This window comes from Taudactylus pleione, unplaced genomic scaffold (assembly GCF_031769625.1).
Source record: "Taudactylus pleione unplaced genomic scaffold, aTauple2 ptg000093l, whole genome shotgun sequence".
NCBI lineage: Eukaryota > Metazoa > Chordata > Amphibia > Anura > Myobatrachidae > Taudactylus > Taudactylus pleione.
Genome location: NW_028284495.1, coordinates 23,980,796 through 24,008,467, shown reverse-complemented (window position 1 = coordinate 24,008,467; position 27,672 = coordinate 23,980,796). Strand labels below are relative to the sequence as shown.

The 27,672-nt window shown below is 39.2% G+C and overlaps 1 protein-coding gene across 4 annotated transcripts in view; it reads right to left on the bottom strand.

Annotated features, from left to right (window-relative positions):
- Nucleotides 1-27,672, bottom strand: part of SLC35D4 (solute carrier family 35 member D4) — a 159,338-nt gene that overhangs the window by 44,621 nt on the left and 87,045 nt on the right. The gene's annotated exons all lie outside the window — the stretch shown is intronic.

Below are 27,672 nucleotides of genomic sequence, written 5' to 3'. Positions count from 1 at the left end.
AAAATTTTAATGTAATATATATATTATTAATATCAATAGTATAGGTGGCACAAAAATAAAAAATAAAAAGCTAAAAGTAACAGAGAAAAATATTATGATGCATCATAAAACAATAGTAACAATAAATGTATCTCTTACAGAAACATAGTATCATACGAATGACTCAATCATGTATCCCTTATAGGGGAAATCAATGGAGTCTATTAGTGTTATGAGTAATTCCTAGAAAAAATAGAAAAAGCCAGGTGGATTCAATATACGTGCTGTTGGATCCTGTAGTTAACAACTAGTATGAAGTATTTCTCAATTGAAGTATATACGGAGATCCTGATATAGCCGTAAAAGTCTGGGCTGAAAGCAATATGGGAAAGCCTTCACATCAAAATGCTAATTGTATACACTGTATATCCGATAGATTGGACAATATAGGGGTACCTGGTCCGTCCGAGCATCCTCGGATAGATGTAGGGACCAGATATCCACTGGTAACAGTGTCCAAATGAACGATAGTTATTGGGAACAGCCAAACGTTCAGCCCGGTAACTGACAGGAAATGATCTCCTATAATAGATGACAAAGCTCCGTTGTAACAATCCGTAAGTAGCCGTACAAGTCACCAGTACTCTGTGAGTGATATCAATAGGATCAGCCCAGCGCTTTCAGCCCCTGTGATGACGAAGGTGGCCGACGGAGGCAGCAGGAGCGATCCGGTGCAGTGACGGCAGGAGCAGCCGTGAAGGTAACGGAGATGGTCAGGTGCTATCAGCACATAAGAGGTCGAAACAATGGAAAACCTTAACGTGTTTCGTCACTGACACGTGACTTTCTCAAAAGGTGTGGTTTCAGACCTCACATTCACCTTATATATATCCTCAGATGAGTGCTGACAGGTGTATAATTAACCACACTGGGATAGCTAGATCTGACTGTTAAGTAATCGGCTAGATGAATATTCCTCATCACTTAGAGGAGAATTTAGATAACAGATACTGACCATTAATATTTAACAACCGCATTATTATAACAAATATTAATTATACATAAAATATATAATACCATAACCAAATCTATATAATTAACATATGTAAAAAATTCTTGGAGTATATATGTCAAACAGACAGGATACACTTACTATCTGGTTTAATTAAAAAATTATATATTATAATAAATAATACATAAAAAATAATAAAAAATATATAAATAGATAAAAAAGATGAAAAAATATATAAAAATAAAGAATATAATATTAAAAAATAATAAATAAAAAATATGTAAAAAAGAGGATAATCCAATGAAAAAAGGAGGAGGATAACAAAAGGGGAGAAAGAGAAGAATATGAAAACAATTCTACACAGGGTTCAGGGGTCAAATTCTATACATTCATTCAGTCCCTCGGGAACGAGGGTCCTAAGCTTGTGTATCCAAAAGTTCTCCCTGATACATAATTTTTTAAATCTATCGCCTCCACGAATTGTGGGTTTAATCCATTCTATTCCTACCAGAGATAATCCAATTGGATTTCTCCCATGAGATTCTACAAAATGCCTAGAAAAACCATGTGCACATATGCCCCTAATAATATTCCTCCTATGTTCAAGGAATCTTACTTTCAAACGTGAGGTTCTGCCTACATACATTAATTTGCACTTGCATATTAGTACATATATAACAAAGATAGAATTACAGTTTATATGTGACTTTATCTCAAACGATTCATCATTTTCAGATGTACTAAAGAAATGTGTGTTATTCATAATGAAAGAACACGTAATACACTTAGTGGACCCGCATTTATAACATCCCTTAATTTTACTTGGTAGCCAGGATGATTGGGAAGTCGAGCTTGATATTGTGGGCTTCCTTTTATCAATGAATAAACTTTGTGTTAGTCGGTCCCTAAGATTTTCAGATTTTCTAAATACTACTCGTGGTTTATTTGTAATACACGTATTCAGCAGACTGTCAGTTTGAAGGATGCTGTGGTTCTTCACTAGAATATTTTTGATCTTATTGGACGCAACATTATATTTAGAAATAAATATAGGCTGATCTACATTTAGAGAAGGTATCTTGTTCCGATAAATTAATAGATCTTCTCTATTCAGATTCCTGGGGAAAAATAAAAAATTCAATCGGGATATAGATGATTATCAAAGAAATAAAGTAAGAACTTATAATAAAAAGCACCCTCATTCTGGAAGGTCACGTAGTAGATCTGAGTGGAGAAAGAAAAATTACAACTATTTGCGTTATAAACAAGATTCTCAGACCCAGTATTATGGACAGACATGGCCTGACAGAAGAGAAAGGTCTCCTCTTAAATATAATAATAATAAAAAAGCTTTATATAATAAGGATGAAATGAGATCAAGATTACCAACTGATAAATTATCCCCCAAAAAATCAGAAACAACCTATACAAGGTTTAATGAGGATTCCTATAAAAAAGTGGCAACACAACATGACACTAGACCTAAAATATTCTCTAGAGGGGAACAGTCTAATCACTTGAATACACAAAGACAGACTTCCTCCTCTTTTTTAGAGGAAAGATCGGTGAGAACAAATCACCAATATCAACCACAAAGGAATCGTTACGAGACTCTGAGGATAGAAACCCCAAAACGAAGAAGAGAGCAAAGTCCAGAGGTTGTAGAGGAGGTATTGGGGTACAGAAAAAGAGAAGATCCAAGGATATAAAGGGGAAAAATATACATAATTTATCCTCAAAAAGATTAAGCGCTCACGATATTAGCCTACTTGAGAAAGGCTTAAAATTTGCTCCGACACAACCTCCAGATTTCTTTAATTTATTTGTGGAACTCAATAGGTACATAAGAAGCTTAACTAGGAAAAGGTATTTTGCCACTAAGAAAATAAAAAATAAAGGACTTTTGGGAGATAGTATAATCTTAGACGACACAGATAAGGAAACACTTGAAATTCTGGAATCCCTACAATTAGAGGGTAATTATACAGATAATGATGTCAAGATCTATGATATAGATATGGGGATGAAAGAAGTAAGTTCAAGGCGAAATCCAACTTCTTTCCATCCCAGTTTAGAAGCAACCAGATTAACATCTTTTATAAGAAGACCTTAGATGAGTTCAATTCTCTTTGTAAAAAAGAACAAAAACGCTTTAAATATAGAAATAATTTATCCTACAGTGAAAGACAGGCATTAAAAAAGCTGGCACTTGACCCCTCCCTTGTCATCAAGCCCGCTGACAAGGGAGGGGGGATTGTACTACAAGATACAGAGGATTATGTGGCAGAGGCTATGAGACAGCTAAATGATTCCACTATATACCATCCCTTAAAAACAGATCCAACAAGGGATTATATTTTCGAGTTAAAAAATCTAATAGAGAAGGCTAGAGACGATGGTGTAATTACTTCTGATGAATTTCACTATTTAGTACCAAAACACCCTATTATCCCCACTTATTATCACCTCCCAAAAATTCACAAATCACTAATTGCACCTCCTGGGCGTCCAATTATTTCTGGTGTTTGGTCCCTCACAGCTAATTTATCACATTTTGTAGATTATTTTTTACAACCGTATGCAGCCTCTCAACGCTCCCATATTAAGGATACTACTACTTTTTTAAATCTTATTTCTAAGATTAAATGGAAAAAATCATATTTTTTTGTTACAAGCGATGTGCAAGCACTCTATTCAAATATCCCACACTGTAAAGGTATTGAGGCTGTGAGAAATCGCTTGAGTAACTCAGATAGAATGACGGAGGGGCTGCATAAATTTATTTTGGATGCTATTTCATTCATATTATCACTAATTATTTTATTTTTAATCACGTTTATTATTTACAGACACTTGGGACGGTGATGGGGACGAGGTTCGCGCCGAGCTTCGCCAACATATATATGGGTGCGTTTGAGGACGCATGCATTTGGGGGAGGAGCTTGGGCGCGAACCTCGTCCTCTACGACCGTTATATAGATGATTTGTTTTTTATTTTTGATGGGGACACACACGATTTTGCATCATTATTTACTAATACACTTAATAATAATGATTTTAATTTAAAATTCACTACTTTTGTACACAAGGAACATATATCGTTTCTTGACATTTCACTATCGATAGTGAATGACACCATCGTCTCTAGAACCTACAGAAAAGAGGTAGATAATTTTAATTTTCTGCATTATGACAGTTCACACTATAAGCCGTGGCTTACTAATATTCCCCGTGGTCAATTAAGGCGTATTCGTAGAAATTGTACCGACAATGATTCCTTTGAAGAACAAGCAGGTGAACTTGTGGATAGATTTAAATCTAAAGGATATCCTGAACATCTGCTAGTAAAAGCGTTAGAAGAAACCTGGAATCTGAATAGAGAAGATCTATTAATTTATCGGAACAAGATACCTTCTCTAAATGTAGATCAGCCTATATTTATTTCTAAATAGAATGTTGCGTCCAATAAGATCAAAAATATTCTAGTGAAGAACCACAGCATCCTTCAAATTGACAGTCTGCTGAATACGTGTATTACAAATAAACCACGAGTAGTATTTAGAAAATCAGAAAATCTTAGGGACCGACTAACACAAAGTTTATTCATTGATAAATGGAAGCCCACAATATCAAGCTCGACTTCCCAATCATCCTGGCTACCAAGTAAAATTAAGGGATGTTATAAATGCGGGTCCACTAAGTGTATTACGTGTTCTTTCATTATGAATAACGCACATTTCTTTAGTACATCTGAAAATGATGAATCGTTTGAGATAAAGTCACATATAAACTGTAATTCTATCTTTGTTATATATGTACTAATATGCAAGTGCAAATTAATGTATGTAGGCAGAACCTCACGTTGTTTGAAAGTAAGATTCCTTGAACATAGGAGGAATATTATTAGGGGCATATGTGCACATGGTTTTTCTAGGCATTTTGTAGAATCTCATGGGAGAAATCCAATTGGATTATCTCTGGTAGGAATAGAATGGATTAAACCCACAATTCGTGGAGGCGATAGATTAAAAAAATTATGTATCAGGGAGAACTTTTGGATACACAAGCTTAGGACCCTCGTTCCCGAGGGACTGAATGAATGTATAGAATTTGACCCCTGAACCCTGTGTAGAATTGTTTTCATATTCTTCTCTTTCTCCCCTTTGTTATCCTCCTCCTTTTTTCATTGGATTATCCTCTTTTTTACATATTTTTTATTTATTATTTTTTAATATTATATTCTTTATTTTTATATATTTTTTCATCTTTTTTATCTATTTATATATTTTTTATGTATTATTTATTATAATATATAATTTTTTAATTAAACCAGATAGTAAGTGTATCCTGTCTGTTTGACATATATACTCCAAGAATTTTTTACATATGTTAATTATATAGATTTGGTTATGGTATTATATATTTTATGTATAATTAATATTTGTTATAATAATGCGGTTGTTAAATATTAATGGTCAGTATCTGTTATCTAAATTCTCCTCTAAGTGATGAGGAATATTCATCTAGCCGATTACTTAACAGTCAGATCTAGCTATCCCAGTGTGGTTAATTATACACCTGTCAGCACTCATCTGAGGATATATATAAGGTGAATGTGAGGTCTGAAACCACACCTTTTGAGAAAGTCACGTGTCAGTGACGAAACGCGTTAAGGTTTTCCATTGTTTCGACCTCTTATGTGCTGATAGCACCTGACCATCTCCGTTACCTTCACGGCTGCTCCTGCCGTCACTGCACCGGATCGCTCCTGCTGCCTCCGTCGGCCACCTTCGTCATCACAGGGGCTGAAAGCGCTGGGCTGATCCTATTGATATCACTCACAGAGTCTGCAATACTGGTGACTTGTACGGCTACTTACGGATTGTTACAACGGAGCTTTGTCATCTATTATAGGAGATCATTTCCTGTCAAGTTACCGGGCTGAACGTTTGGCTGTTCCCAATAACTATCGTTCATTTGGACACTGTTACCAGTGGATATCTGGTCCCTACATCTATATTGTCCAATCTATTGGATATACAGTGTATACAATTAGCATTTTGATGTGAAGGCTTTCCCATATTGCTTTCAGCCCAGACTTTTACGGCTATATCAGGATCTCCGTATATACTTCAATTGAGAAATACTTCATACTAGTTGTTAACTACAGGATCCAACAGCATGTATATTGAATCCACCTGGCTTTTTCTATTTTTTCTAGGAATTACTCATAACACTAATAGACTCCATTGATTTCCCCTATAAGGGATACATGATTGAGTCATTCGTATGATACTATGTTTCTGTAAGAGATACATTTATTGTTACTATTGTTTTATGATGCATCATAATATTTTTCTCTGTTACTTTTAGCTTTTTATTTTTGTGCCACCTATACTATTGATATTAATAATATATATATTACATTCAAATTTTGATATTTTTCCTAGCAGAGCTAGACCTGAGTGTTTTATCCCTGTTATTTATTTTGGAACTCTCACAGTTAGCTCCATTTGGTTTTGCAGCGCTAGGAATATTCAACATTAACATATATATACATATTTGGTTTGTGTTCACAGCGCTCTGTTTTAATATTTTCTTTTTTGTTCTAATATATATATCTGTGCTAACAGAGCTGCAGTTGACACATCCATAATATTATTGTAGTTGGAATATGGCAGATCTTACATGCTTCTCTGAAAGAGTTAAAAGGAGACAAAAATACTTGATAGAGCTTAACGATGAAACTGATTTCAGTATTGATCCCAATGCTGAGATCAGTAGTGGAAAAGAATGTGATATTTTATTCTTTAAATTAGAGGAGCTTCTTAAAGCTGAGACACGCCATTGGTGGGATATGACAACATTGCAAAAATATGTTAAAGCCAAAAAGATCCCTAGAGGACTTAGCATTTTTAAGGCATTATCGTTTATTGATAATATAGAATTGAAAGAGAAATGGGAAAGTCTTCTTGACAATTGCTCCTTTTCACTCATGGAGCTTTTAATTTCCTATAGAAAGGAAAAAATAGACCTTCTGGTTATAGAAATTGAGAACACTAAAAAAGCTTTAGATACCTATTCTGAACACCCAAGTTTTAAGAGTAGAGATTTAGAAATTAATCTGAAGCTGGAAGCATATGAAAAAGAAATTATTGAAGGGAAAAATAAAAAATTCAATCGGGATATAGATGATTATCAAAGAAATAAAGTAAGAACTTATAATAAAAAGCACCCTCATTCTGGAAGGTCACGTAGTAGATCTGAGTGGAGAAAGAAAAATTACAACTATTTGCGTTATAAACAAGATTCTCAGACCCAGTATTATGGACAGACATGGCCTGACAGAAGAGAAAGGTCTCCTCTTAAATATAATAATAATAAAAAAGCTTTATATAATAAGGATGAAATGAGATCAAGATTACCAACTGATAAATTATCCCCCAAAAAATCAGAAACAACCTATACAAGGTTTAATGAGGATTCCTATAAAAAAGTGGCAACACGACAGGACACTAGACCTAAAATATTCTCTAGAGGGGAACAGTCTAATCACTTGAATACACAAAGACAGTCTTCCTCCTCTTTTTTAGAGGAAAGATCGGTGAGAACAAATCACCAATATCAACCACTAAGGAATCGTTACGAGACTCTGAGGATAGAAACCCCAAAACGAAGAAGAGAGCAAAGTCCAGAGGTTGTAGAGGAGGTATTGGGGTACAGAAAAAGAGAAGATCCAAGGATATAAAGGGGAAAAATATACATAATTTATCCTCAAAAAGATTAAGCGCTCACGATATTAGCCTACTTGAGAAAGGCTTAAAATTTGCTCCGACACAACCTCCAGATTTCTTTAATTTATTTGTGGAACTCAATAGGTACATAAGAAGCTTAACTAGGAAAATTTATTTTGCCACTAAGAAAATAAAAAATAAAGGACTTTTGGGAGATAGTATAATCTTAGACGACACAGATAAGGAAACACTTGAAATTCTGGAATCCCTACAATTAGAGGGTAATTATACAGATAATGATGTCAAGATCTATGATATAGATAGATATGGGGATGAAAGAAGTAAGTTCAAGGCGAAATCCAACTTCTTTCCATCCCAGTTTAGAAGCAACCAGATTAACATCTTTTATAAGAAGACCTTAGATGAGTTCAATTCTCTTTGTAAAAAAGAACAAAAATGCTTTAAATATAGAAATAATTTATCCTACAGTGAAAGACAGGCATTAAAAAAGCTGGCACTTGACCCCTCCCTTGTCATCAAGCCCGCTGACAAGGGAGGGGGGATTGTACTACAAGATAGAGGATTATGTGGCAGAGGCTATGAGACAGCTAAATGATTCCACTATATACCATCCCTTAAAAACAGATCCAACAAGGGATTATATTTTCGAGTTAAAAAATCTAATAGAGAAGGCTAGAGACGATGGTGTAATTACTTCTGATGAATTTCACTATTTAGTACCAAAACACCCTATTATGCCCACTTATTATCACCTCCCAAAAATTCACAAATCACTAATTGCACCTCCTGGGCGTCCAATTATTTCTGGTGTTGGGTCCCTCACAGCTAATTTATCACATTTTGTAGATTATTTTTTACAACCGTATGCAGCCTCTCAACGTTCCCATATTAAGGATACTACTACTTTTTTAAATCTTATTTCTAAGATTAAATGGAAAAAATCATATTTTTTTGTTACAAGCGATGTGCAAGCACTCTATTCAAATATTCCACACTGTAAAGGTATTGAGGCTGTGAGAAATCGCTTGAGTAACTCAGATAGAATGACGGAGGGGCTGCATAAATTTATTTTGGATGCTATTTCATTCATATTATCACATCATTATTTTATATTTTTAATCACGTTTATTATTTACAGACACTTGGGACGGCGATGGGGACGAGGTTCGCGCCGAGCTTCGCCAACATATATATGGGTGCGTTTGAGGACGCATGCATTTGGGAGAGGAGCTTGGGCGCGGACCTCGTCCTCTACGACCGTTATATAGATGATTTGTTTTTTATTTTTGATGGGGACACACACGATTTTGCATCATTATTTACTAATACACTTAATAATAATGATTTTAATTTAAAATTCACTACTTTTGTACACAAGGAACATATATCGTTTCTTGACATTTCACTATCGATAGTGAATGACACCATCGTCTCTAGAACCTACAGAAAAGAGGTAGATAATTTTAATTTTCTGCATTATGACAGTTCACACTATAAGCCGTGGCTTACTAATATTCCCCGTGGTCAATTAAGGCGTCTTCGTAGAAATTGTACCGACAATGATTCCTTGGAAGAACAAGCAGGTGACCTTGTGGATAGTTTTAAATCTAAAGGATATCCTGAACATCTGCTAGTAAAAGCGTTAGAAGAAACCAGGAATCTGAATAGAGAAGATCTATTAATTTATCGGAACAAGATACCTTCTCTAAATGTAGATCAGCCTATATTTATTTCTAAATATAATATTTCGTCCAATAAGATCAAAAATATTCTAGTGAAGAACCACAGCATCCTTCAAACTGACAGTCTGCTGAATACGTGTATTACAAATAAACCACTAGTATTTAGAAAATCAGAAAATCTTAGGGACCGACTAACACAAAGTTTATTCATTGATAAAAGGAAGCCCACAATATCAAGCTCGACTTCCCAATCATCCTGGCTACCAAGTAAAATTAAGGGATGTTATAAATGCGGGTCCACTAAGTGTATTACGTGTTCTTTCATTATGAATAACGCACATTTCTTTAGTACATCTGAAAATGATGAATCGTTTGAGATAAAGTCACATATAAACTGTAATTCTATCTTTGTTATATATGTACTAATATGCAAGTGCAAATTAATGTATGTAGGCAGAACCTCACGTTGTTTGAAAGTAAGATTCCTTGAACATAGGAGGAATATTATTAGGGGCATATGTGCACATGGTTTTTCTAGGCATTTTGTAGAATCTCATGGGAGAAATCCAATTGGATTATCTCTGGTAGGAATAGAATGGATTAAACCCACAATTCGTGGAGGCGATAGATTTAAAAAATTATGTATCAGGGAGAACTTTTGGATACACAAGCTTAGGACCCTCATTCCCGAGGGACTGAATGAATGTATAGAATTTGACCCCTGAACCCTGTGTAGAATTGTTTTCATATTCTTCTCTTTCTCCCCTTTGTTATCCTCCTCCTTTTTTCATTGGATTATCCTCTTTTTTACATATTTTTTATTTATTATTTTTTAATATTATATTCTTTATTTTTATATATTTTTTCATCTTTTTTATCTATTTATATATTTTTTATTATTTTTTATGTATTATTTATTATAATATATAATTTTTTAATTAAACCAGATAGTAAGTGTATCCTGTCTGTTTGACATATATACTCCAAGAATTTTTTACATATGTTAATTATATAGATTTGGTTATGGTATTATATATTTTATGTATAATTAATATTTGTTATAATAATGCGGTTGTTAAATATTAATGGTCAGTATCTGTTATCTAAATTCTCCTCTAAGTGATGAGGAATATTCATCTAGCCGATTACTTAACAGTCAGATCTAGCTATCCCAGTGTGGTTAATTATACACCTGTCAGCACTCATCTGAGGATATATATAAGGTGAATGTGAGGTCTGAAACCACACCTTTTGAGAAAGTCACGTGTCAGTGACGAAACGCGTTAAGGTTTTCCATTGTTTCGACCTCTTATGTGCTGATAGCACCTGACCATCTCCGTTACCTTCACGGCTGCTCCTGCCGTCACTGCACCGGATCGCTCCTGCTGCCTCCGTCAGCCACCTTCGTCATCACAGGGGCTGAAAGCGCTGGGCTGATCCTATTGATATCACTCACAGAGTCTGCAATACTGGTGACTTGTACGGCTACTTACGGATTGTTACAACGGAGATTTGTCATCTATTATAGGAGATCATTTCCTGTCAAGTTACCGGGCTGAACGTTTGGCTGTTCCCAATAACTATCGTTCATTTGGACACTGTTACCAGTGGATATCTGGTCCCTACATCTATCCGAGGATGCTCGGACGGACCAGGTACCCCTATATTGTCCAATCTATCGGATATACAGTGTATACAATTAGCATTTTGATGTGAAGGCTTTCCCATATTGCTTTCAGCCCAGACTTTTACGGCTATATCAGGATCTCCGTATATACTTCAATTGAGAAATACTTCATACTAGTTGTTAACTACAGGATCCAACAGCACGTATATTGAATCCACCTGGCTTTTTCTATTTTTTCTAGGAATTACTCATAACACTAATAGACTCCATTGATTTCCCCTATAAGGGATACATGATTGAGTCATTCGTATGATACTATGTTTCTGTAAGAGATACATTTATTGTTACTATTGTTTTATGATGCATCATAATATTTTTCTCTGTTACTTTTAGCCTTTTATTTTTTATTTTTGTGCCACCTATACTATTGATATTAATAATATATATATTACATTAAAATTTTGATATTTTTCCTAGCAGCGCTAGACCTGAGTGTTTTATCCCTGGAACTTAGAATAGGCTTGAGAGTAGAACAACAAGGGAACCTGGAACGTAACAACGTTGTACAGGCAACATCCTGTTGTCCAGAGCTTGTTAAATACCCAAAGGTAGCAGTCCATTGGAAGGTAGTGTTAGTTGACAAACATCATGCTACCATTGGACAGAAGGTCAGTCAGGTGATGAATACTGTCATGGCTGCCTCCATGACGGCAACCTCGGTAACCAAATCACGGAGCAGCAACTGGAAGACAAGTGCACCTAAGGCATAATCCTCAGCGCGTCACTCGCCGCTGCACCAGACGTCTGACCGCGCGAGAAGTCAGCGCTGAGATGAGCAACGTCCGATCCTAGGCTGGAACCTGACACTGAATACTTGGCATTCTCTTCCATTGTCTTTATTAGGCAGGATAGCTCTACTCAAAAGTATAATTTTCCCCAATCTATCATAATCTATTCAAATGCTCCGTAACCATGTAACCAGTCCCGATATATTTTACTGTACTAGTATGTTCACTAAATTTCTTTGGCAAATAAAAAAACAAGACGCAGCGAAAATAAATAGTCACTGACGAAACAGAGGGGAGGGTTGGCGTTCCTGGATACTGTATCCTTTTCCCACTGTATTTTTCCCAATACATTCTAGACTGGCTATACGATAAAGAGATTTCTAATCATGAAGAACCTGCATTCAGATTTTTTTCCCCTTACTCATTAGCAGCTCTTCTGCATACCCCTAGGTCTTTATTTTTTCCTCAGGTAATGTCTAAAATCCTCTTTAAGGATACTTATCGCACCTAGTTAGCGGTTTACTCCAAATTATCTGGTAGTCCTGCTTACTCTACATTTATACCTATTTGGGAAAACTCGCTTTTTCTTCCTGGGCTCGATAATTCTAATTCTCTCCAATGGAGGGAGAAGGATATTTGCAGAGTGCGAGATGTGTTTGATCCAGGGGATATTATATTAGGGGATATAGGATCGGAGAGCGCTTTTATATTCCTCAGAGTTAATTTTTCATGTACCTTCAGCTTAGGCACACCAGGTCATACATATTGATTCCATTAGCAATTTGTCTAGTTTACTCTCCCATTTACATTCCATTCCTTACAAAACTAGAAATTTGTATTCTGAACTGGTTAATGTGGCTGTCAATAAAGTACTGTATGGCAACCTTAGTGGTTCGTTGACAATCAGATGTTCCTTAAGTCACCTCCTCAGATATCCTGCTTCATTATTATGATGATAAGATGAGATATCTACGTTCCTCTATGCTACAAGGTTCATGCTAAAATTATACACAGGACATTGAAATCTCTAAGTCAATCGCATCATATGGCTGCAGATCAATCAGGTATATGCCCCAAGTGTAAACGCCTACAACTTTTTTCCTAAGTTATGGGAATGCCCTAGACTTAGGAGTTTCTGGGACAAGGTGATGTGATTTACTGATGTTATATACTATCTTCAACTTGTCAAAGACCCCCTAGCAATTCTGTGTATACACTTTGTAAACTGGGACCTGTGCCATAATAGTCAGGCAATTCCTTTGTGTAAACCACCATTATTACGGCAACCAAAAAATAATAATTTTGTGCATTGGACTGTAGCCACCCTTCCTTTTCTGCATCATTCCATGCCAAATCATCACAAAAAAAGAAACTTTTCAACTCGACCGTCTCAGATTTTCGTGCATTTTGGTTGATTGGTAGATGACATAAAACAACTTTCATATGCTACAGGGCTGCAAATAAGACAAAGTGTAAAATTTATGCTTGCAAGGTCAGCTAAACCGAATCATAACTTTGCTTCTAATTCTGGAAGAACTTTTATATTGATCTTATTTTGAAGCTAAGGGACCAGAGTTTTCATAAAAAAATAGTTTTATATTTAAATATTGACTTTTACATTTCAAGGTCACATGATGTGACCTTTGACCTTGAATAGCTAAGAAAGTGTAAGTTTAATTTTTTGTGCATAAAGTATGTTATACAATTAAGTAATCTTTCTTTGGTATAAGTTTCATTTTGGGAAGCCTTTGAGAACAGAAGTAAAAAAAAAATATTAAATACGGCAGTTGAACCCTTCTTGCATAAAGGAGTGTCAGGGTCAATGTACTTGAACCCTAGGAGTTTATGAACAGACAGCCTGAGTGATCAACTGAGGACCCAATCGGTATTCCTTGCCAGCAAGCAGGGCTTAAAAAGGTGTATGTCCTGGCAAAGTCAGAGTTACTAATAACGTGTGAAGAGCATCCGCCGAGGTGTCCTGTAGCTTGAGCCTCAAGTTAGATAATTGAGCCGCATAATAATAAAAGTGAAAATGAGGTAGTGCTAAACCCCCCCAACCGTTTTGGCTCCAGTAAGAGTATTGTGTCGAATACGAGCCCGGCAGTCCACCCAGACTAGAGAAGAGACCAGACCCTTCACTTTAGGGAATAATGATATAGGGAGATAAACAGGTGAATGGTGAAAAATATAAAGAAGTTTAGGTTGGACTATCATCTTACCTAGATTTACTCTACCGGTAAGAGTGAGAGGCAATTTGCTCCATGAACGGGCTTTGGCATTTCAATATACTGTTACGTTTGGTATGGAGAAATCGCCTATTGAGGGGATGGAAGCTGAGGTCCCTGGACGAGAGAGAAACTGTAGGCGTGGGGCCTGGATATATGACCTCCTCATCCACAATACCAAACGTTGACGAGACCTGTCCAAAGACGCAGAGTCTAACCAATTGGGGGGTGTTTACCAGTGATCACTCCAAGCGGGATATGGGTTTGTGCTGCACCCAGCTGGCAGGTCGCTGCCCTTTAGACAGGTGTCTGGTACTGTGGGAATAGAGTCAAAATAACTGGTGGCCCTCGAGGTATACTTCAACAAGAAGTACAGAGGACTGACGCTCGTATAAGTATGAGGTGGGTGTTTGAGGCACTGTAGAACCATGGGTTGGCACCAGCAGCTTTTACACTGGAGGAGTGGTGTAGGATGCACAATTGCGTCAGCGGATGGTGGAACAGTTTACAGTGGCAAAATGTACTGAAACACTGTTGCGCGCGGAGTTGGCACTTGTATTCCACACAGGAAAGGTGTTATGATGCACTGTTGCACAAGGAGGTGGCACTTATACCCTAAGGTAGCAGATCATTGGTGAACAGTGTCAGCTTACCACTACCAAGCTACCATTGGGTAAAGAGTAGTCAGGTGATGTGAACTGTTGTTGTCGCGACCATGACAGCGACCACAGCAACCAAGGTACGGCGCAGCACATGGATGTCCACATGGCTCTAAGTATAATGCTCAGTGTGTCACCCGCCACCGCACCTGGCGTCTGACCACCCGAGGGATCAGGGGAAGTCGGCGCTGCAGTAAGTAACGGTCGATCCTAGGCCGCAACCTGCCAGTACTCCCCCCCCCTTTCAGGGTGGTCTCCAGACACCCACAAGGCTTCTCAGGAAATCTTCTATGGAAGGCTCGAACTAATAGTGGAGAATGAATGTTAAATGCCTTGACCCAAGTCCGTTCTTCAGGGCCGTACTTCTTCCAATCGATAAGGTATTGCAAGGAACCAAGTTGATGCCAGGAGTCGAAAATGTTCTCAATCTTGAATTCGACTCCGCAAAGTGTTTGAACTTGAGGAGTCCTGGGGAGAAAACGCTGGAATTTATTGAGTACCAGTGGGCGTAGTAAAGAGATATGAAAGGTGTTGGAAATGTTTAACTGTGGAGGGAGTTCCAACTTGTACACCACAGGGTTGATGACCTTCAGAATGCAGTAAGGTCCGATGAATCGAGGAGCGAACTTCATACTCTGAACTTTCAGACGAATGTTATTAGAAGAGAGCCACACCCTGTCTCCAACCTTCAAAAAGGGAACAGCCAGACGTCTCTGGTCCGCAAAGAGATAAAAATTGAAGTATGCTTTATATAGGAGTTCCATGGGGATACCATTCAGGCCTGGAGCCTTATCACCTGGAAAGGATCTAATGGCCATATCTACCTCCGCCACCGTAAAGGCCCCCATACTGTACATCACCAATCGTTTGTAGCAATTCTGCAATTTGCAATCGATTGTGTATAGAAATCTGCAATGTATGGGCTTCACAGATCGCAGATTGCAACCAAAAAGTGATTGTAATTGTTAAATCAGATTGTCCAACATGTTGGATGTCACAGATGGATTGGGGCTGTAAATTGCTAGTGTATGGACGTGATCAGCAGATTTGCAGACCGTTACTAGTAAAATGATGGGCCCTTCAAGATTGGCAGATCGGTGTTTGCTGCAATCGATCTGCAAATCACTGAAAGAGATCTGTAATGTATGGGCGCAGATTGCTAGATTGGGAAATCTTAAGATCGGGCAATAAATCTTCAAATTGTTCAATTGTGGTTTTCAGATTGCTGATGTATGGGGGCCTTAAGAGGAGCATCCACCAATTCTACATCCTCCGTTGACAAAGAAGGAAGGACACAGCTTCAACATATGACACCAATTCGGCGTGGCCACAGAACAACCTCGATCAATAAACAGACTTAAAATAAGACAGGAACACTTCAGCTACTGTATAGCGGGGGTAGTGGACACCACAGGCTACACTGCCACTCATTGCAAAAGGAGCTGTGCAATTTTATAAGAAATAATGGACTTGTATAAAGCACCTGGATTTGCCTACTTATGTATGCCATCTGATGGTTTTAATATTTAATTCTTTCATAATGCCATTTATGCCATGTTCTTGTTATGAACTGTACCGGAAGAATTTACACTGACTTCTGTCTATTCAGACGTACCTTTTGAAGTGTTTATCTTTCACTATTGGTCCTTTGTATTCCTCCTATATTATTTAGGTTTATAAATGTATTCATTCTTATGCTAATATTGTTAAAATTCTAATGTTCTGTCTGGTCGGCCCATCCTACATACATCACATCAGATGTGACAACGTCGCTGACAACAAACGCAATTGAGGGTACAAACTGAGCGATATTGTCGATATATCTTCCGATCCGGGTCGGAACCATATAACGTCCAATATAGCACCTGAAGTGTACCCGACCTAAGTGTAGGCGGTGCAGCTGTAAATAAACTTTAAGGTGCTTTAGTACATTTCACTGAACACTTAAGTTGGGTACACACTGGCCGATATATTGGCCGATCAATTTATCGGCCAATATATAGTGCCCCCGTCAGCCAGTGTGTACAGACGATATGTCTGCAAACAACGTCGTTCACAGACATATCGCATTGGCTGTGCTGCACAGCCGATATGTCTGCAGACATATCTGTCCATCGGCAAGTGTGTACGGGTGATCAGCCGATTGCCCGTACACAGGGGTGCAGAGAGAGGGGGGTACTACTTAGCCGGGTCTGGCACAGCTCCCCATCCACAGCAGCCCAGCACACGCTGCTGTGTGCTGGGCTGCATTGGGAGACTGTCCGAGGCTGCTAAAGCAACAGCCCGAGCAGTCTCCTATGCGCCCTCCATTGGCTGTTCGCCGGGCTGAGGGGCACACAGCGCCCCCCTCCCCAGCGCCGCAAATGTTTTTTCTTTCCCAAAGGAGGCGTAGCCATGTCCCCCCCTACCTGCCCCCCCGGCCACCGGGACCCGCTGCAGCATGCAGATGATGGTCGTTCAGTGTGTATAAACGACCATCAGCTGCAGATATATCTGCAGATCACTAGATCTGCATATATATCGGTATGGTGTGTACCCACCTTAAGGGGTATATTTACGAAGGTGCTGATTTGTAGAAGTGGAGGTGTTGCCGATAGCAATTAATCAGATTCTAGCTATTATCTTCTAAAAGGTGCTGGATAAACAATAAGTAGAATCTGAATGGTTGCCATGGGCAACATCTCCACTTCTATAAATCCACACTTTAGTAAATATATCCCTTACTTTATGAAGGCACATTTATTGTTGCACAATATTATCAGCAAATTGGAGTGGTGTCTTGAAAGATAAAGAACACACACAAATATTTGCTGAGGAATGCCAGCTGTCTGTATTCTCAGACACTGAGTAATACTTTCATGGGCATTCGGCACAGTTCTTTTTCAATAAGTAGCAAATGAAACAACTGTTGTTTACATATAAGGTGGGGGAATAGAACTTTTTGCTTTTTACAACCTAGGCAAGGAGTCATAGACAACTACTCATTGCTTGCCGTTTTCTATACTGACCTTTCTTTTCCAAGCGGGTTTTGTTCTATATAGGATTACAATTTATTTCCAGATTGTCTTAGGTTTAAAGAGTGAAGGAAAAACAAAATAGCATATGCTCCGTAAATTTGGTGTATAACTGCCTCAGTCAAGCCCCCCCCATCTCCCACCCTGCAAAAAAAATAAAAATAGCAGAATTAAAATAATATTTTTATCAGCCAGTCACAAAATCAGGTAAGCTGACATTGTACATCAGAAGCTTCAGTTTTTGTATGCAGTCCCTGCAGGATCCTTTACACAGTGTGATATTACCATGTAAGACATCACGGTAGGGGCTCTTTACCACAATGCAGAGCGGTCTCATGGGTTGGTCTCTGTACTTAAGCAATACCGGATACAGTACATCCTGGAAGCCAGTGCGACCTTACAAAATTACTGATGGCGACAAATTTTATAAATGCCATTTTTTTTTTTTAATGATATAAATGGATGAACATTTTTTCATAGATGCTTCAAAGATTCAGCTGACTGGCTGATCATTATGGGCCTGATTAAAAGGTGGACGCAATGTCAGACATAGTAGAGCGATTTATTGCTACTGCGCACGCGGCGATGGAGAATTTATTTGTAAAATGGGTGAGAGATTTAGGGGGGAAATAATGTGGAAGTGGATACAAAAATACAGACAGGCCGGGACAGTGTACAGCACACAGCTTGAGACACTCTGGAGTCTTAGGTGAGATGGACTTTCGGAGACAGCAAAGGGTTGCCCAGATGTTTGATCTTCCTGAGGTGGGAGTATCTGTGTTTAAGACATTAATTAAAGGCATATTTTCACAAGCCCGTTGTATCCAAACCACGTGTACGATTCCAAAAGCTTCCACCACTGAATCAAGCCCCTATGTCAGGGAGGTGTCATATGGAAGTCCCTTGAACTCTACACTTTTTCCAGGAAAAAATGGGCAGCATTCATATGCCGGCAGTCTCTAGCACAGTGACAGGATGAAGTGAAGGGAGGACACTCCTCTTTTCTCACTCTTCAGTGAAACGCTGAGATACCCACATGTGTATATGGGCAGTGTCTCCAGCAGAAAAAAAAAAACAATGCAGTCAAAGAGTAGGTTTAAAAAGTTTGCAGCTTCATAAAAGTTAATTAACAATATTATAAAACACATGCATCATATAATAGATGAGTAAATATCAAGCAGGGATAGGCCTCGCTAGAATACACAGAAAGACATAGAATGTGAACTACTGTCATCATGCATCATCTCCTATACATGTTGATACTGTAAAGCGGCCCATGCACGGTGCAATAGGCGCAACGCAAAGGGGGATACAATGTCCGACATATCAGGTGGTGCCCACCCGCTGCGATCGGGTGGCCGACCGCCCGTTATGCCGGCTACCCCCTCCCCCACCCGCATAGCGCTGCATGGGATCGCACATCGCATCCCCTGATCGACTGAACCTGCAGTAAGATCTGAGGGTGCGATGTACGACCCCGCGGGTGCGCTCTCGGTCCGACATCATGTCCATACACAGTGCGATATAGCAGCCAAAACGTACCAATCCGTCGGATTGGCTGATTTATCGCACCGTGTATGGGCCACATAAGAAATAACAACATTATAAATGTTCTACATGTAATATGATTTTTTTACATCGATAGTAGTCCTTCATACAACAGCACGGCAATATTCAAAGATGCAGTACTGTAACTTCAAGTTCGGCAGCACTGAACAGGTTAATTGTCCAGAGAGAAAAAAGGCTTTCAGCAGTGTTGCAGTCTTTGAGCTTTGGTAGAACATTTGTTAAATCACATGTTATATTAAATAACAACTCCACCCTGAATAATTCAGACTGAAGTGCAACATGAGAGCAATAGCCAAGCAAGCAGCAATGAGGCAGCACCTCTACCAGAGAACATCCAAGAAACACACGTCCCTTCCTATGACTAACCAGAGCGAGTCTGCACCGTACAAACACAAATCAGCTTCACCTGACTCAGCTAGAACTCCAAACGTCTGGACAAGTGCGAACTAATGTGGGTTTCCTGCATTTACACTAGTTCAACACAGCACACCTTTATGCATTTTCCCTCATGTTAGGCTGTGTCCATTTTGCTAACAGCAACACAGATAACTTTGGGACTCAATTAAGTTTGAATTACTTCCTTCACACATTGTTTTAAATTGGATTCCAGCAATGTGCATTGCCCCTAGAATCAACTTTACTCACACTTCCAGATGTCACATAAAATAGAGTATATATAAATATATACTTGTCGGGGACACTGGGGAATACCTGTATGTCTGCAACTCCGCAGTGACGATTAGCATCAACCAGACTGGACCAGTTATATCCTCCTGACCATAAGTTTGGCATGGTAAATTTTTCCATTGCGCACATAGCAATTATATGAATACAAAAGAATCGAGTATCCAATTTCCAAGAACACATTATGGGAGTGATGAGGTGGACCATTGGGCACAAGTGTCCCGATGGTTTCCCCCTGTGCTTGCGTCCTGGTCACACTGCACATACGTCACAATGTTTACTGCATAGAGATCTAAATTGAATGGAGATCCATGCAATTTCGCTGAGCATTTCTGGTTGGTTAATTATATAAATCAAAAAAATGACTGCACAGGAGCAATTGATTCTTGGGAAGAGGAATGCAAATTTACAGACTTCTATAATGATGGAAATATATTGCCCCGCAATTCAAATATTAGCTGTAAGTTAAGCTTCAAAAATACCAATTTTGCCGATTATCACATAATAAACATTGGTTAAGGAGAAAAAAAAAAAAAGACAATAAAACTATCAATACATATTGTATATGTGTATGAACACAGTGAAAAAACAGTGACAATAACATGTGAAAACATGTGACTACAAATAATAAGTTTATGTACAGAACCTTGCAAAAGTATTCGCCCCCTTGGCTTTTTTTTGTTACATTACAACCTGTAATTTATTTATTTTTTTAATCTGAATTTTATGTGATGCATCTGCACAAAATAGTCTAATTTGGTGAAGTAAAATGAGAAAAAAAAATATATAAAAAAGAATCTTTATAAATAAAATTCTGAAAATTTGTATGTGCATATGTAATCACCCCCTTTGCAATGAAGCCCCTCAAAAGTTCTGGTGCAACCAATTACCTTCAGAAGTCACATAATTAGTGAAATGAAGTCCACCTGAGTGAAATCTAAGTGTCACATGATCTGTCAGTATAAACACACCTTTTCTTAAAGGCCCCAGAGGCTGCAACACCATTAAGCAAGAGGCATCACACCATAATTTGGTACCCTTCTGGGGTTTGGCAAACTATGGGTCAGAGAAATGTATTAATGTATGCTCGACTTCTCTTGCTGCAAACTGAGGGAAGCCAGTGTCTTAGAAATAGACACAATATCGGATAAGGAAATAAAGGTAGTCAAAAAAGAGGAAAGTGAATCCGACAGTTAGTTATTATTTCCTGGCAGCTCTTTTGCTTTTAGAATTATGTTCCTCTCTATGGTCTCCTGCCAAACCATTCTGTTTATGTAGGACATAGCTGTCATATTGTCCAGAGAAGAACTAGAGCATTATGTGTCTCGGAAGTTCAAAGAGATTGAAAAGTTAATTTCTCAGCTCTCTTTTCTAAAGTATTTATATGTAATCTAGGGTCTTCCCCTGACCATTCTTCTTATATTGCTCTATGTTGGGAGAAATCTTCAAAATCCAGACAAGATGCATCTAATGTTATCATTAAAATCAGAGGAGGGTCTAACAGAGGCCTGTAATTTGGAATAGGTGGTGAAGAACAAATGGAAATCTCCCATATGACATGGGAGAACATGTAAATCATGCCTAGCATTGACATGTTTATAAGAAAAACCTGGGGAGAGCCTGTGAGTTCCTGCATGGGAGAGGAACATGGAAGAAAGTAGAAACGAGGGCTATCATTGTCCCCATCAGTACCACTAAATCATTGAGATAAGTTGTGGAGTTTTGCAAGAAAGTCAGTGCTCTGTATTACTTCCATTTGCTCGGGAGGAGTCAGGTCCCATTATGCAAAGCATGTACTGGAAGGAGGGGTCCTTTGTCAAGATTTACAGTTAGGGATCTTCTCCTAGAGGCTGTTGCTCTACTGACTGAGCCATTGAGGCTATTTATGGTAAAGGCCAATTGTACTAAGAAATATAATGTTTTATTCCTGTGGTGTATTAAGGTCTGTAGTTGCAATTTTGCTATTAGCACATCATCCATGTACACCACCCGCTGGACTCTATTCAAGAGGTGAGGTGACTATTTTCGTTCCAATGGAGAATGTATAAGGGTGTTTTAGAAGCAAAAAAACATGACAGAACACTGGTACAGTAGGGTCTTTCCAGTATAACCTTTTGTTAGATGTATGCAGATGGAAAGGAAAGCATTCTAGAGATCTATTTTAACACAGAAACCATTGTGGTCTAATAGAAAGGGAAAGCCATGCAAACTCTCCATACGGATATTTTGGATTATGAAAAGCACTCATACATTTATACAGGTCTGAATGACATCTGATTATTTTTTATTTATAAATTTTTTCATAGGGAAGATATGACCGGTCAGCTATTCAAGAAAGGGTTTATATACTCTTTTTTTTGTGCTGGTCAACGACTGCATCTAAAACAATGTATATGTCTTTGATGAGAAAGGAGAAATCAAATTAATGTCAAGTTGACTCCAAAATGAATTGTCCTTAAAACCATTTGTCTGTGTTAATCTCTCTCTCTCTAACCTCTGGCTCTGGAAGCACGGCACCCCTGCAGAAAGGGCTTCATGTGAGTTCTAGGCTTTAGCACTGCAAAGGACCTGCGAGCCTTATAACAAGACCAGGGGCATAGCTACTGTGGGGGTGCAGGGAGTGAGTTTACTATGTATCACAGAGATCCGCCCACACCCACTTTTGGTGTGTGGGACTCGTGGAGTGAGTAATGGATGCCTGACCGTGGGAGTCGCTGATCCCTCCTGTAAACGGCTTCTTAATCACAGGCAGACTTCAGCCTGTGACTAGGAAGCAGTTTTGTGCAGGGATCAGCGGCACTGCGGGTCCCTCTCACACTGATTAGCCCCGTTGCTCTTCTGATATTTCTCCTCTAACCAGTGAGGAGAGGCACTGCTACGGACCAAGCACTGCTAAATTTCTACGCTCACTGACCACAGTATGAGCCTGCCACTGAGGCATAGTCACTGCTCACTGACCAAAGTATGAGGCTGCCACTAATGCATAGTCACTGCTCACTGACCACAGTATGAGCCTGCCACTAATGCATAGTCACTGCTCACTAACCACAATATGAGCCTGCCACTGAGGCATAGTCACTGCTCACTGAACACAGTATGAGCCTGCCACTGAGGCACAGTCACTGCTCACTGACCACAGTATGAGCTTGCCACTAATGCATAGTCACTGCTCACTAACCACAGTATGAGCCTGCCACTGAGGCATAGTCACTGCTCACTGACCACAGTATGAGCCTGCCACTAATGCATAGTCACTGCTCACTGAACACAGTATGAGCCTGCCACTAATGCATAGTCACTGCTCACTAACCACAGTATGAGCATGCCACTGAGGCATAGTCACTGCTCACTGACCACAGTATGAGCCTGCCATTAATGTATAGTCACTGCTCACTAACCACAGTATGAGCATGCCACTGAGGCATAGTCACTGCTCACTAACCACAGTATGAGACTGCCACTGAGGCATAGTCACTGCTCACTGACCACAGTATGAGCCTGCCACTAAAGCATAGTCACAGCTCACTGAACACAGTATGAGCCTGCCACTAATGCATAGTCACTGCTCACTAACCACAGTATGAGCATGCCACTGAGGCATAGTCACTGCTCACTGACCACAGTATGAGCCTGCCATTAATGTATAGTCACTGCTCACTAACCACAGTATGAGCATGCCACTGAGGCATAGTCACTGCTCACTGACCACAGTATGAGCCTGCCACTAAGGCATAGTCACTGCTCAACGACCACAGTATGAGACTGCCACTAAGGCATAGTCATAGCTCACTGACCACAGTATGAGCTTGCCACTAATGCATAGTCACTGCTCACTAACCACAGTATGAGCCTGCCACTGAGGCATAGTCACTGCTCACTGACCACAGTATGAGCCTGCCACTAATGCATAGTCACTGCTCACTGAACACAGTATGAGCCTGCCACTAATGCATAGTCACTGCTCACTAACCACAGTATGAGCATGCCACTGAGGCATAGTCACTGCTCACTGACCACAGTATGAGCCTGCCATTAATGTATAGTCACTGCTCACTAACCACAGTATGAGCATGCCACTGAGGCATAGTCACTGCTCACTAACCACAGTATGAGACTGCCACTGAGGCATAGTCACTGCTCACTGACCACAGTATGAGCCTGCCACTAAAGCATAGTCACAGCTCACTGACCACAGTATGAGCCTGCCACTGAGGCATAGTCACTGCTCACTGACCACAGTATGAGCCTGCCACTGAGGCATAGTCACTGCTCACTGACCACAGTATGAGCCTGCCACTAAGGCATAGTCACTGCTCAACGACCACAGTATGAGACTGCCACTAAGGCATAGTCATAGCTCACTGACCACAGTATGAGCCTGCCACAAATGCATAGTCACTGCTCACTGACCACAGTATGAGCCTGCCACTGAGGCATAGTCACTGCTCACTAAACACAGTATGAGCCTGCCACTGATGCAGTGTCACTGCTCACTGACCACAGTATTATGCTGCCACTCAGACATAGTCAGAGGTCAGAGCTCACTGACCACAGTATGATCCTGCTATTCAGATGCCATTCAGGCATAGTCAGAGCTCACTGACCACAGTATGATACTGCCATTCAGACCTAGTCATAGTCATAGCTCATGGACTACATTATGAGCCTGGTATAGTCGGAGCTCATTTTGGCCATACGTGCAAGTGGCACCCAAATTGAGGAGAAGGTTCTCTGCTGTGAAGTTGTGTGGTTGGATCAGTCAAAAGAAGAGAGAACAGAAACCAATAAAGGCCATCTGCAGTCACTTTCTTACTGAAATAACAAAATGCGGGATACTTCTGTAATCATATTCCAATCGTATTATCATCAGTCATGGGGTTGTTTTCAGACTGCACAAGCACATCCGCACACTACTATACTGCGCCATGTGCCCAATATCACTGTAGATACATTAAAGATTAAAATACACCGTTTTGTGAATTTTGCATTTATTCATTATTTAAAGAAAACAAAGATCCTCCTCCAGCGCTAGAGGGTCTTATATGACTTCATCACAGTCCTTTGTTCTCATTCATATGAGAGGGAGTGGCTGTGCCAACCCAAATAAGGCCCACGTCTTCCTCTCTCCTACACGGAGCATTAGATGGAAGATTCACTGATGCCTGATAAGCAGAACTTTGTATTTCATGCCGAACCCATCACCATTCATAAGGGTACCAGGATTGTAATAGAATTTCTCATTCATTATAAAATAAATAAAAATAGAGAGGAATACAGATTGTATATTAAAGGGTAACTGAAAACATGACACAAATGTATATTCCGTTATAAAACACATTTACAAAATAGTTATTTCCCCTCCCAATAACAATGCTGTATACTTTGTGGTAACAATGCTACAGAAGCTATGACCATAAAGCTCTGCTACATGTATACAATTGTCTCTCCCATGCCTCCAAAGCTGTAAAATAACGAAGCATACGGCTCCACAGGAGTCTGTCTGTCCATATTAAACAAAGGGAGCGGAAAGACATACTCTGAGTAAATCTAACACCACATTGTTCTCATACTTGTATTCACGACCTGTCTAGAGATTCCAGGGATACACGAGAAATGGATTTTCTTTGTTATATAGGAGATTGCATCCTCCATGAAGTAGTTAACCCCATTTCAGTTGGCAGGGCCTCTAGCCTTCTACACAGCAGTCCAGCAACAATAAAAGGTTCAGTGTAGCAGCACCTCCCTGGCAGGGTCTATTAATAGAACGTCACCGTGACTCTAGTGTAAAACATATAACCATTAAAATGGATTTCCTGTTTTCCTAGCTATAATTATTATTTTTGTTTGTTCGCAGAAAATAAATGAATGAGCAAATAGTGGAAAATAGCTGAATTCTTTCCAAACTGCCCACTAGACAGGCAAAGCCAAAGATTTCTTACAGGGTTTACACTGTTCAGCAGTGATGTCATGGAAAGAACCGACTTGCTAATTACTGAATGGAAAAAATCATGGTTCTGGTGAACTTGCAATTCCCAGATAAATACAATCATTTAGAGAGAAACAAACATATACCAAAGCATTCATCTTCTGAAGTCTTCCATAACACAACATTTGTTTTCTGAGTAGGATCAACCAAATACTTTTAAATGTTTCAATAACTGAAATCTCTCCAACGTCAAACATTCTTTCTACTGATACCATAACCGTTAAGGGATTCTAAATGCTGAGATAGTTTATTCCAATTAATTATTCCAATATTGCATGTACCCCCGTATTTTTCGGACTATAAGGCGCACCTAATAGCCTTAAATTTTCGCAAAAATAGGCCATGCGCCTTATTATCCGGTGCGCCTTATGAGTTCTAAAATCTGTAAGAATGTTGTTGTGCGACTTTGGTAAGCGATTCGCTTGATGTCGGACCATTTCCTGCTGACACCGGGACGTAATACGTACACTACGTATTACGTACACTGCGATGACCCCAGAAAATGGCACCAGTGAAGAGACATGCTTACGAGAAATTGCCCAGCTGTTCAATTCAGACACAGAAGATGAGGAGTTTGATGGATTTGTGGGAGAAGATTGATTAAAAAATAATTTGAGTGTATTGTTAAATACCTAGTAGAATAAAGTTCCACCAAACTCGATGTTTTGCTTCCGTTACCTTTTTTTACCGTTTTAGCATGCGTCTTATAATACGGTGCGCCTTATAGTGCAGAAAGTACGGTACTAAGCTATTTATACAAATAAACTGTCAAATGTCTAATGCTGATTTGTACGACTGCAAAGGGGTATGGCTGCATGGTACACAGTAGGTACCTCATTTACATGCATTGCAGTAGCACTGAAAACACCAACAAACACAGCGAGGATGGGCCCTTACCATGTTTATTTGGTTCATATTATTTGCTGTCTTGTACAAGGTATTTAAAAACTTTTTTGAGCCAGAGCAGTACCAGTGCTCCCATAAAGAAAGAAAAGGCAATAGGACTGTACTGCACTTTAGCTAGACACTGATCACTCTAGGAACACAAGTGTACATGCCCTAATTTGTCATGAATATTTGACAAATCGTTACAATATACTGAGTTTTATCAGACTCTTACCAAGGATCAATGTACATAAATAGCACAGTAAAACACAACTATGCAATTTATAACACAGATACTGAACCCCATAACTGGCATCCAGATATCTGGAACATTCATGGTTTATAATGTGCCTGTGGTGCCTACAAACAACCAATCAGGCAGATTACATGGATGGGCAGCACCTTACTTGTGAAGTGGATGTCTGCTGCTCCTCAATGTCAGTCATAGGCTTAGAGTCACAGCCCAGCCTCAGGGGAGGGATGCAACACCTGAGGAGGCGGGTACCCACAGACCATACTGTCCTTGTGCATGTCATTATGCCACCCCTCTGCCTCGATTGAAACCAAAGTCTCAGAGAATCTATTCTGTACTATGAAGCCATAATAAACCACATGATCTGCCTTCCCAGAATTATTTTATACTATTGTACATAATGTAATATTGCTATCCGGTCAGATGATCAACAGTAATCATGTTGAATTATTACCATGTGAAATGTTGACATTCTGAGAATGCTGACAGTTTGGTTTAGGCGCTACTGGGAGGGTTAGGTTTAGGCTGCAGTAGAGAGTTTAGGGTTAGGCGCC